This window comes from Notamacropus eugenii, chromosome 4, assembly GCF_028372415.1.
Source record: "Notamacropus eugenii isolate mMacEug1 chromosome 4, mMacEug1.pri_v2, whole genome shotgun sequence".
Lineage (NCBI taxonomy): Eukaryota > Metazoa > Chordata > Mammalia > Diprotodontia > Macropodidae > Notamacropus > Notamacropus eugenii.
Window position 1 is genome coordinate 150,296,167 of NC_092875.1, and position 12,489 is coordinate 150,308,655.

A 12,489-nucleotide genomic window follows, 5' to 3' on the forward strand; every position below is an offset into this window, starting at 1 on the left:
CCTGATTTGTGAGTTATTTATGCATGAGGGAAAGTCCTAAGTTTTGAAGGAGCTTCCTCTAGTTATTATTCTAGATGTTTTTTCTTCAGGTGGCTCTTACAAACCTTTTTTGGTTAAAGCAGTTTTATCCATAGTTTTCTAAAAATTATTAAAGCTGTAGAATTTTTTTAATTTATAGCATCTATATTTTCAGATGCTGATAGATGGTGTAGTTACACAGTGGGGAACCTGCAGCCTTGAGGCCACATGTGGCCTTCTAGGTCCTCGGGTGTGACTTTTTGACTGAGGCCAAGTTTTACAGAACAAATCTTTTTATTAAAGGGATTTGTTCTATGAAGTTTGGATTCACTTGAAGGGTCATACTTGAGGACCTAGAAGGCCACATGTGGCCTGGAGATGGCAGGTTCCCCACACCTGTGTAGAGTACCGAGTTTAGCCTGACGTCAAATCCTGCCTCAGATGCTTTCTAGCTGTGTGGCCCCAAGTCACTTAAAACTTCTCTTAGACTTATTTTTCTCATCCCCAAAATGGTGATAATAGCACTTATCTCCCAGGGTGTTTGTGAGGATCAAGTAACATAACATAAATAAAATATTTGCAACCTTAATGTGCTATATAAAATGCTAGCTATTATTACTGAAAGTCCATTGTGCAGCAGACTTGGTATAATGGACTTGGAGTGAGAGAAACATAGGTTCAAATCCCACTGTTAACACTCTTTAGCCGAATGACCATGGGCAAGTCACTTAACCTGTCTGAACCTCAATTTCCTCATCTGTTAAATGGGACTAATGATACATGCATTAGTTACCTCACAAGTTTGTTGTGAATTTCAAATGAAGTCATGAGCACTGAGCTCTTAGCAACCTTGAAAGAATGATGTAAATGTCAGTTGTTACCACCATAATCTGCCAATGTCAACTATACTCTTTCTTCCTTCTTTCAACTATACCATTCTTCCTTCTTTCTCCTCCCTTTTTCAAAAGACTAACTGTCATGCCAGGTCCACAAGCGATGTGGAACAGGAGTAACCAAGTAGATGATGGTAAAACCAGACAATGATAAAATGTCAAAGGTTCAAACAGGTGTCTGGGCAAGGTAGCCCAGCACATGAGTAGGTACCCCTAATCAGGGCTGTTGGAGAAATTGTTGCCTTCCTTTCCCCACAAATTAATTGACCTACTTTCTCTACCCCAACCCTAAAAGTAAAAACACTTATTGAAATGACAGGAAAAAATGGTTGGGTTGGGTTGGGGGGTGGGGTGAGGCAGATGGCAGGATTTGTGATATCACTGCTATAGAGTACTCCCAGGTAAGGGAACCACTACCCATGCAGGTCAGCGCCATCTCTGCAAGTTAAGACCTTAGAAAGTTGCCTCAGACACTGAGAGATAGACACTTGTCTACCTGTTAGAAGCGATACCACAACCAATGTCTTTCTGATTCTGAGGCCAGCTCTCTATCCACTCCATCATGCTACCTATACATAGAAAAGAAAGCAGCAAGAAAACATTTATCCTCCACTAATCCTGGGCATGTCATCCCATAAATGTACACACCTTCAGTGGAAAGACTGAATGTGCCAAGGAAACATATATGAAAAATTATATATGTAGGGAATATGTCTGTGACCAGGGTACACACATGGAAGGAAACATGTGTTTGGAACATACATGACCAAGACAATCATATGGAAAGGCCCTTTCTAGTTGTGATGCTGCAGGACTACTGATGCCTTCTGGTGATAGTGGGATCTGTTCTCCATTGGTATCACATGGTATGTTGGCCCTGTTGGGCACAAAGCCTTGATCAGGTATCTTTCTGCTCTTCTGAAGTCACTGCTCCTCCAGGAACAGGGCTTTTCTCTACTTCCAGCTTCTGGCTATACCTGGAGCTCTTGACTGAGTTTCCACCACTTCCCCATAAGAAGAATGGACTCCACCATTTTTCTTTAACTTAAAGCCTAGAAACTTAAGCTTTAGATTTGGGATTTGAACCTATGTTTCTCTCACTCCAAGTCCATTATACCAAGTCTCCTGCACAATGGACATTCAGTAATAATAGCTAGCATTTTATATAGCATGTTAAGGTTGCAAATACTTTACTTAAAGCCTGCTTATTGACCTCCCTACCCCAGACATCCCCCTCCAATCCATCTTGCACAATGCTGCCACAGTAATTTTCCTTAAGCATAGACCTAACCATGTGACTCCCCCTCCTCAATCAACGCCAGTGGTCCTTATTGACAAAATGTAAACGCTTCTGTTTAGATTTTTAAAGCTCTCTGCAATCTGACCCCAATCTGTCTTTCTAGCTTTATTCTCCTACTCCTGCTCTGTGTTCCATGCAAACCTACCTTTTCCTTGTTTCTCCTACTCAACACTCCATCTCCCATCACCGTTCCTTTGTACTGGCAGTCCCTCATACTTGGACTGCTACCTCTCTTCAACTCCACCTCATAAAATCCCCTCTTTTCCTTCATGATTCATCTCAGCTTCCAACTCCTACATGAAACCTTGTTTGATCCCTCCAAATGCTAGCAGCCTCCCTCCCTCCCTATGTTGTATTCAAGTATTTTGTATTTATATTTATTCTACACACATATATATATTCTATACTATATTATATGTAGGTATATGAGTGTATATGTATTTGTTGCTACTCAGTCATTTCAGACTCTTCATAACTCCTTTTGGGTTTGTTAGCTTAGCAAAGATATTGAGGTGGTTTGCCATTTCCTGCTCCACCTCATTTTACAGATGAGGAAACTGAGGCAAGCAGGGTTAAATGACTTGCCTAAGGTCATACAGCTAGTAAGTGCCTAAGGCTGGATCTGAACTCAGGTCTTCCTGACAATAGGCCTGGCGCTCTATGCACTGTGCCATCTAGGTAGTTTACTCACTGTCTAAGGGGCAGAGAGGTATCAAAGGTCAGGACAGGCAAAGAGTCTAAAATTTAAGCAGACAGATGTCAACCTGGAATGCCAGCAATCAGAGCGCCAGGATTCCTGATTCTAAGGAAAGTCTGTCTCATCCAAGATCTCTTCAAACTTCTGCAAAGAGCAACAACTATTGCCAGGGTGTGGGTGGGCCTGAGATCACAGCTGGGTAAGTAAGTAGAAAGAAGTAGGTTTTGATGGTAAAAGAACACAATGCCTCTGTTCCTACTAAAGACTGTTCTCCAGCAAGAAAGACCAATTAGCAAATTTATGAATCAGAGTTCGGTCTAAAAGTCTAATAGGAAAAATTATCCTTTGTGAGTTAAGTATGTTATTCTGAAAAGTACTGACAGAGCCTCTTGATTTCCTCCATCATGTAGTGGTGTCATGGAAACGGCGCTGAACCTAAGTTAGAAGACCTGCATTTGACTGATTCCTGACTTCTGTTCATTTCTCAGTTAATGGCTATAAGCAAGTCCCTTAATGCCCCTATAAAATGGAGATAATAATGTTACCACATCTGCAAAATGGAAATAATGCCCATTAATGAAAAAAAGTATTGTTTAAGTGTCTACCATGTGCGAGCTACTATACCAGGTACTGGGGATAAAGGTATAAAGAAATAATCCCTACTCCTAAGTAACTACATGCTAATGGAGGAGACAAGAACATATACATGTATCATAAATATAAACTGAATAAATACAAATATATACAAAATTCATATGTAATATACATACATTTACTACATAAAATAAATCTATTCAATATAAATTGAATAATACAAATATATACAAAATACCCAAATATATACAAAGTACATAAATATATATATACACACACACACATGCATATACCATTATGTTTATCTGTGAGTGTACACACACACACACACACGCACACACACACACACACACACACACACACACACATTCACTCTCACAGAGCTAGGTGCCACAATGGATAGAATGCTGGACCTACGGTCAGGAAGACCTGAATTCTAATTTGGTCTCAGACACTTACTAGTTCAGCCATCAGACACAATACAAGGGTCAACTTATGGTCATGCTGACAGAAGGAACAAACTAATAGAACGCAGGGGTAGCACATTTTCTATTAAAAACTCTAATAAAACAAGACAGATCTATAGCTAACCCTTGTTAGATACCATGCCCTTGATCTCATTCCCTCCTGTCTACTCTAACAGACTACATTATCATCCTCTCTCTCTCTCTCTCTCTCTCTCTCTCTCTCTCTCTCTCTCTCTCTCTCTCTCTCTCTCTCTCTTTCTCATAACTTATCTGAAATGGCTTTCTCCAAAGTTACCTAGTGTAAGAGTAGTTAGGGGGTGACTATCGATGAATCATCCTCATCCCACTTAAGATAAATGGTAAGAGCTAAGCTGTCAGGTGACAACAATTATTTGATCAGTCATGAACTAGATGTGCCCAAGGCCTTGATATCTCCAAGCATTTCACGTTGGTGGTCCAAGAAATCTGTCCAGATTGCTTGAAGGATATGGTCATGCCCTATAGGGCTTACATAAAATCAGCAAGCCAGCATGGAATCAGTAGTTAGAGCTCTTAGTTTCTTAGCATTGGAAGTATCCAGTCCAATGAGAAGGAATTGCTTGGAGGGTAGAGAGGAGACACAATCACTTGACCAGAAGAGAAAATTTTAGACAGTCAGAAAATTTGGGACAGCAGTTGCTGGTGTCTGTGTGTTCATTTGGAGATACAGACAAACTGGAGACACTTCCCCCTGTATCCTGTGATACAGAGAACATGTCACAATCTTTGAAAGGAATGTTTGGTACCAACTGTTCCTACTCTACCACTTTAGCAAATACCCTCATTAAAAGTTAATAAAATCTGCTTTACAGATTGATATTAACTGATAATGGGAGAAGCTTATTGGTAGGAGCTCATGAACCATAGTATTAGAAAGAAATCCCCATCTCTTCAGGACTGCCTAGAATTGTGAAAGGAGATGTAGTTTTGATCTGGGGTCTCACCTACAAGTGTGTATTGTATGGTGGCTGAAGTTCAGAGCCTATGCCCTGATCCCTTGCCAAATATGATGCTCTTTTTTAGTTCTCAGCCTTCATGACTTATTTCCTGCATCTGACACAGTTGACCACCCTTTCTTTCTGCATATCCTGTCCTCTCTGGGCTTTTGATCACACTCCTCTATCCTGGCTCTCTCTCTTACCTGTATAATCATTCCTTTGCTGGCATAGCATCCAGATGGTACACTTGTCAGTCAGTAAGTCAATCAGCAAACACTTATTAAGTCCTTACTATGCGCAAGGCATTGTGCTAGGCACAGGGCATACATAGAAAAGAGAAAAAAATTCCTCCCTTCAAGGAACATATATTCTAATGGAGCAGACAACACGTAAATTGTCACCCCAAACCACTCTTCTTTCTCTAAACTCTGTCTTGGTGATTTCATGATCTTTCATGATTTTAATTACCATGTGTATACAGATGACTCCCAGAGCTATATATCCAATCCTAATCTCTCCCCTATTGTCTACTGGACATTTCCATCTGGATGTCCCAGAGTCATCTCAAACTCAACATGTTCAAAACAAAGCTCGTTATCTTTTCCCTTAAAACTCATCTCCCTTCCAGTCTTCCCCATTTTTGTCGAAGGCATCACCATCCTTCCAGTCTCCCAGGTTCTGCTCCCCATGAACCAGGTAAAAAGTACCATTCTGGATCAGCCTTTATATTTATTCTTTTCTCTCTCTTTATAATTCTACACCCTGTCTGTGGGCAGATGCAAGCATGAAGAGGGAGGAAAATCATTTTTTATTTCCTTTTTTCCCCCACCTCAAGCCCAGAAATAAAAAATAAAAAAAAATGAATGTCTCCCTAGAAATGTAGCATTTTATCAGGTCAAAGAGGCCGAGAAGAGCCAAGGGCAATTGTGGCACTTTAAACATTACAATTCTTTTCTTTTTTTCTCTGGGCCAAGCCCTATGCCTCTTTGTTCAAGCTTCTTAGCGCAGACATTTAGGCGAAATTCTCTCCTTGCTTAATAAAAGCCTTCAGCTTTGACGGGGCCACAGAATTCCTGTGTTTCTGGTACCCTAATGATGGGCTTGCAGAGGACAGAGATCCCTATCTCGACAGATCGTTGCCACACCAACCTGTTTGATGTGGTCTTTCGTTTCCCATGACTTCACTGGTGGCTGTAATCACCCTCCTAGAAGATGCAAATGAGATTCTTGCAGAGAGTTACAACATCGGCTGCAGCAGATGGTGTTCGCTTCGCTCTCTATCTGTCTTGTTCTGTTGGGGATTTTAATGGAAAAAGGGCTACCCGTGTGTGCCGTTAGTCTGTGTTTTCTGTGGGCATCGCCATGAGTTAGCCTTGGACCTCTGCATTCTGCCCGGCTGAACTGGTGTGTCTTTGGGGGTCAGTGACTGTCCCTGGCAGGCCCCTCTCTTGCAAACTGCCCTTGTGGGCCCCGCACCATGTAGCTGCCGCAGAGGTATGTGACATGTCATTTACTGGGGGCCACGCCCAAAAGCCTGCTGGCACGGCTTGTGCTGCAGAAATGCTGACATGAGCAGAGGGTTTTCAGATATGTTTATCAGAGCACAAGGAATAATAACAATTTCTCACATTCGTGGGGCCCTTTAGAGCTCATAAAAATGCTTTTCTTGATAGAGGTTGTAATGTTTTTGGTGCCATGGACCCCTTTGGCAGTCTGGTAAAACCTAAGGACCCCTTCTCAGAATATTTCTAAATAGTTTAAGGGAATGCTGTACTTCAGTTAGAGGTTAGTGAAAATAAAAATGCAATTGTTTTTCCATCCAAGTAAACAGACCCTCTGAAATCTATTCAGGGATCCTGGGACCCCTGGTTAAGAATCCTTGCCTGAGAGCTTAAGGATACAAGGGTAGTACCTGGGATCCCCTCTCCTTTTACTATGACTTTAAGAAAGCTAGACCCAGGTTTCTGGCTTTCTATGGGTCTCTTATCTATTTAAATCCTGTACTTAGCAGCCTCCAATCTGTGCATTACCCAGACCAATCAACCAAACACATAAATTCAAAAGAGAAAATATTCAATGATAAAAAGTAAGAAATTTGATCCATTTATTACATGATGGTGATGAACAGACCCATCACTGACAGTTGCTTTCATCAGTAGCCCTGCGTTTGGCTCCCAATTAACCATTCTGAATTTCTAAGCATAATAATTGGGTGGGGCAAGAAACCGGGCAGAGGGAGAAAGAGACAGACAGCTTTTCAGCCTTCCATGGGCCCAGAACTGTTGGAGGAAGGTTTTGTCATTCTCTCGAGATTTCTTTATCCTTCCTCTGCTTGGGTTCATCATGGACTAGCATCCATGTGGCTTTTACATGCTTACCGCAGCTCCATTCTATCATTCACCCTGACTTTGATTACCCTTTAGTTTGCCCTGTCATCTGTACCTGCTGCTTACCCATCATTATTTTCTATGACTGTCTGTCTCCACACCCCTCCACCCTAGTTCCTCCATTCGTCTATCATCCCAAGCCTTCATCTTCTTCATCTCTTTGAGATTTCCATTCTCCTTCTAAACTGAGCACCCAGAGTTTATGCTCAGACTCTGGAGAGAAAATAATTTTAGAGCTTCATCTTTAAATGAACGGCACTTTTGGTCCAAAGATATTTTAGGGAATAGATATGTTGTCCTGAACTTCTCCTCTACCAAAGTATCACCGTTATGCATAGATGGAAGCAACTTGTCCATGTGGTACGCATGTTAAGTGTGTATGCATATAAGTGTGAAAGTTATGGGCCTCAGTTTCCTCAGCTGTGAAATGAGGGACCAGATGACCTCTGAGGTCCCTTGTATCCCTAGATCTATAATCCTCTCATCAAACCTAGCTCTGTAATCAATTAATTGGTTATGTACTAAGCAACTACTCAGTGTCCAACACTGTAGTACCCAAGTCCCTGACCACAAGGTCATTATCATTTATTTGTAAAGAAAAAGGGATGAGCATGAGACAATTGGAAGAAAATTAAGTGCCTAACTATGGGGACCTAACTAGAAGGGCAATAAAAATTCAGAGGATTAAAAAAAAAAGTTTGCCGTGGGATAGTCAAGGAAAACATCATGAAGAGATGTATTTGAGATAATCCTCAAAGAATGGATAAAATTTGGATAGCTAGAAAAGAATAAAGGGCAGCTGGGTGATGCAGGGGCCTACAGTCAGATTTATCTTCCTGAGTTCAAATCTAGCCACGGACACTTACTAGCTGTATAACCCTGGGCAAGTCACTTTTCATTTGCCTCAGTTTTCTCTTCTGTCAAATGAGCTGGACAAGGAAATAGCAAACCATTCCAGTATCTTCACCAAAAAAAATCCCATGGGGTCATGGAGAGGTGGATATGACTAAAAAACGACTGAACAAAAGGATAGAATTTGAATAACTAGAAGATAGGGAAGAACATTCATTCCACCTAGTAGTAAAGAGGTGGAATATCATGAACCAAAGAACAGAGGTGGGAATGGATATGATATGTTCAGAATCAGTGATATCAAAATGACTAGAGGAGTGTTTGTTGGATAATTGTATGAAAAAGAAAGGTTAGATTGGAAGGGGAGGGCCAGATTTTATGGAGGGCTTTGAAAGCCAAGCTGAAGAATTTGTATTTGATGTGGCAGGCAACTGGGAGCCATGAGAGGTTCTTGAGCATGACATGATCAAGGAGGTATTTTAGGAAAAATCAGTATGATAGGGGTATAAATAAGAGATCAGAGGAGGGAGAGATTACAGACACAAAAACCAGAAAAGAGACTTTTAAATGTACTTACGGTATTCCAGATGGAAAGCATCCTACTTAAAGGGCAATATTAATAGAAGAAAGCATTGTCAGTATAAATTAGAAGCAAGCTGTTTAATAGGACAGGGCTTGCATTGTAGGGGCTCTGTTAAGGATAGGAAAGAGGATTAGGATGAGTCATACATTCATTCAACAACAATTTATTAAATGACACCCATGTAAAATGTATTGCATTAGACCCTAGGGATACTAGCAGTGCTGGTATGATGAAAAATGACATAGCCCATTCCTCAAAGAGCTTCATGGGTCATATATTCCTATATGTGTACATGTACATGTTGTCTCCTCTGCAAACATATATGCTCTTCACAGGCAGGGACTGTTGTATCTTTATCTTCATATCCCAACATTCAGTGCAATGCCTGACACATGCATAGTTCTTAATAAATACTTGTTGGTTGATTACTAATCAGTTCATGCCTATGCATCATGTTTTAGGGTATGTTATTAATATTCATATTAATATTCAGGTCAACGTGGTTAAGTAAACTTCAGAATTGGAAAAGTCCATGTTAAAATCCATGTTGTCTATATGACTTTTTACAAATTAACTTCTGAATTCTTCTAGATCCTCAGCAGCTGCCAACCTCTATGCTGCATCTACTGGCCTGTCTGTTTTCCACTCCACAAAACAAGAAGCCTCTGGCAGGTTAAGTTCACCTGTTGCGAACTCACCACCATGCTGCTTACACAAGCATTAATTCTGACACCACCTCCTTTGGTCTCATCCATTGTCTGATTGGAGGGCAATGTCTTCCTCCCAATGTCTTCCTTTATAGAGAACAGAACTGGACTCAGATCACTCCATTTTGCCTCTATTTCCCTGCCTAGTTTCAGCTCCAGAGAACAAGACGCCCCTCCAAGGTTAATCTCATTTCTTCTGAACTTACCACCAGGCTGATAACCCCCATCCTCTCTGATTGGAGGGCTCGAGGATGGAGTATCAAACTCCTCCTAATGCCTTCCTTTATAGAGGGAAGAAACTGGAATCTCAGATCACCACTTTTTATCTACTACTCTGCCTGGTTTCAACTACATAGAACAAGATGCTCTTGAGCTGATACCCCCTAGTGTCCCAACGCTACTCCCCTCTCCTGCCTTCTTTTGTATGTTGTCTCTCTCCCCATAACCCACCCCCACCACTAGATTTGTAAGCTCCTTGAGGGAAGGGACTATCTTTTGTTTCATTAATTGTATCCCCAGAATTTTACATGTAATTGAAAAAAACAAATATTTTTAAAATTTGAAACAAAATTGTATATCCAACACTTAGCACTGTGCCTGGTACATAGAAGGTACTAAATAAATGTTTACTGGTGATAAATGGTCAAAGGATATAAACAGGCAATTTCCAGATGAAGAAATTAAAGCTGTCTATAGTCATATGAAAAAATACTCTAAATCACTATTGATTAGAGATATGCAAGTTAAAACAACTCTGAGGTGCCAACTCAAATCTATCAGATTGGCTAATATGACAAAATAGCAAAATGACAAATACTGAAGCTGTGGGGAAATTGGAACCTTAATGCATTGTTGGTGAAGTTGTGAACTGATCCAACCATTCTGGAGAACAATTTGAAACTATACCCAAAAGGCTCTAAAACTATGGACTCTAAGTGTGGAGCTTTGATCCAGCAATACCACTAAATAGGTCTATATCCCAAAGAGATCACAAAAAAGGAAAAAGAACCCAAATGTACAAAAATATTTATTGCAGCTCTTTTTGTGGTGGCAAAGAATAGGAAATGGAGGGGACGCCCATCAATTGGAGAATGGCTGAACAGGTTGTGGTATATGTGGTATATTGTGCTATAAGAAATGATGAGCCGGTGAATTTCAGAAAAACCTGGAAAGATTTGCATGAACTGGTGCTAAATGAAGCAAGCAGAACCAGGAGAACACTGTACACAGTAACAGCAACATTCTGTGATGACTGACTTTGTTAGACTTGGCTCTTCTGAGCAATGCAATGATCCAAGACAATTCCAAAACACTAATTATGGAAAAAACTATACACATCCAGAGAAAGAACTGTGGAGTCTAAATGCAAGTTGAAGTATACCATTTTCTCTCTTTATATTGTTTTTTGTTTTTCATGGTTTTTCCCTTTTGTTCTGATTCTTATTTCACAACATGACTAATGTGGAAATATATTTAAGATGATTGTACATGTATTGCCTATATCTTGGGGATGGGAGAGTGGAGGGAAGGATGAAAATTTAGAACTCGAAATTTTATAAAAGCAAATGTTGAAAACTAAAAATAAATAAATTTTTAAAAAATGCTTATTGGATTGGATTGATCTGCATTGGCAAAGAAAGTTTCCTCATCAGGAATCCCTTCTATCAATGAAATCACAGGTCCAAACAGAATATATGTTTATAACTCACACTTAAATAGCACAGTATGATTATAGGATCTCATTGGACCCTTATCCTGTGAGATGGGTTGTACAAGCATCATCATCCCCACATAATAATGAAACTGAGGCTTAGGGAGGTTCATTGACTTACAAGAATTATAATGTTACTCAGTGGCAGAGTTGGGTCTCAAACCCACACCCTCTGACTCCAAGCTTTGTCTTCTCTCTACTACAACATGGGTTTAGAAAGAACCTAGGTAGCTAGTAGATAAAACTCTGGATGTGGAGCCAGGAAGACTTGAGTTCTAATCCTCCCTCAGGTACTTTCTAGTTGTGTGACCCTAGGCAAGTCCCTTAATCCTTGTCTGCCTGTTTCCTCTTCTGTAAATGGGGGTAATGATACCACCAGGTTACCGGTCAAATCAGTTAGTGTATTAAAAGCTCTTTGTAAACCTCAAAGTAGGGACAGGGAGGTGGCACAACGGATAGAGTGCCATGCCTGGAGTCAAGAAGACTCATCTTCATGAGTTCAAATCTGGTCTCAGACACTTACTAGCTGTGTGACCCTGGGCAAGTGACTTAATCTTGTTTGCCGCAGTTTTATATGAGCTGGAGAAGGAAATGGCAAACCACTCTGGTACTCTGACAAGAAAACCCCAAATGGGGGTCACGAAGAGTCAGACACAACTGAACAACAACAACAAATCTTGAAGTGCTATATGAATCCTAGTTGTAAGTATTATTACTTTTCCCCAATAAACCTATAATTCCAAGTTAATAAACCATCGTCAGGCACTGAGCAAAGCTCTAAGTGTCCAAGAAAGGCAAAAAAGACAGTTCCTGCTCCATAGGTAGGGCATCATTATCTCTTTTACAGATGAGAAAACTTGGGTTCACATGGCTAAGTGGCTTTGCCATGCTCAGTTACAAGGCTAGTAAATGAATGGTAGGGTCAAGATGAACAGAGGTTTTTGATTCTAATACTAAGCCATACTTCTACAGTTTCTTAAGGTTGTTAAAGCACTTTCCCCACACTACATGAGGAAAATAGTATAAATATGATTACATACATTTTACAGATGAGGAAACTAAGGCTCAAATAGTTTTAAAGCCCTACAGCTAGCACACTCCTGACGCCCAGTCCAGTAGTTTTTCATCATGGATAGTGGGTTGGCCTCAGATTAAGGAAGCGCTATGCCCAAGATCTGCCCCTGACTTTAGGAGCTATATAACTATGGGCAAATCATTTACAATGCCTGGGCATTTATCTCTAAGTTACAGAGGCTAATCTGCATAGATAGAGGAAGGGTACTTACCCTGGAAGTTCCCTATG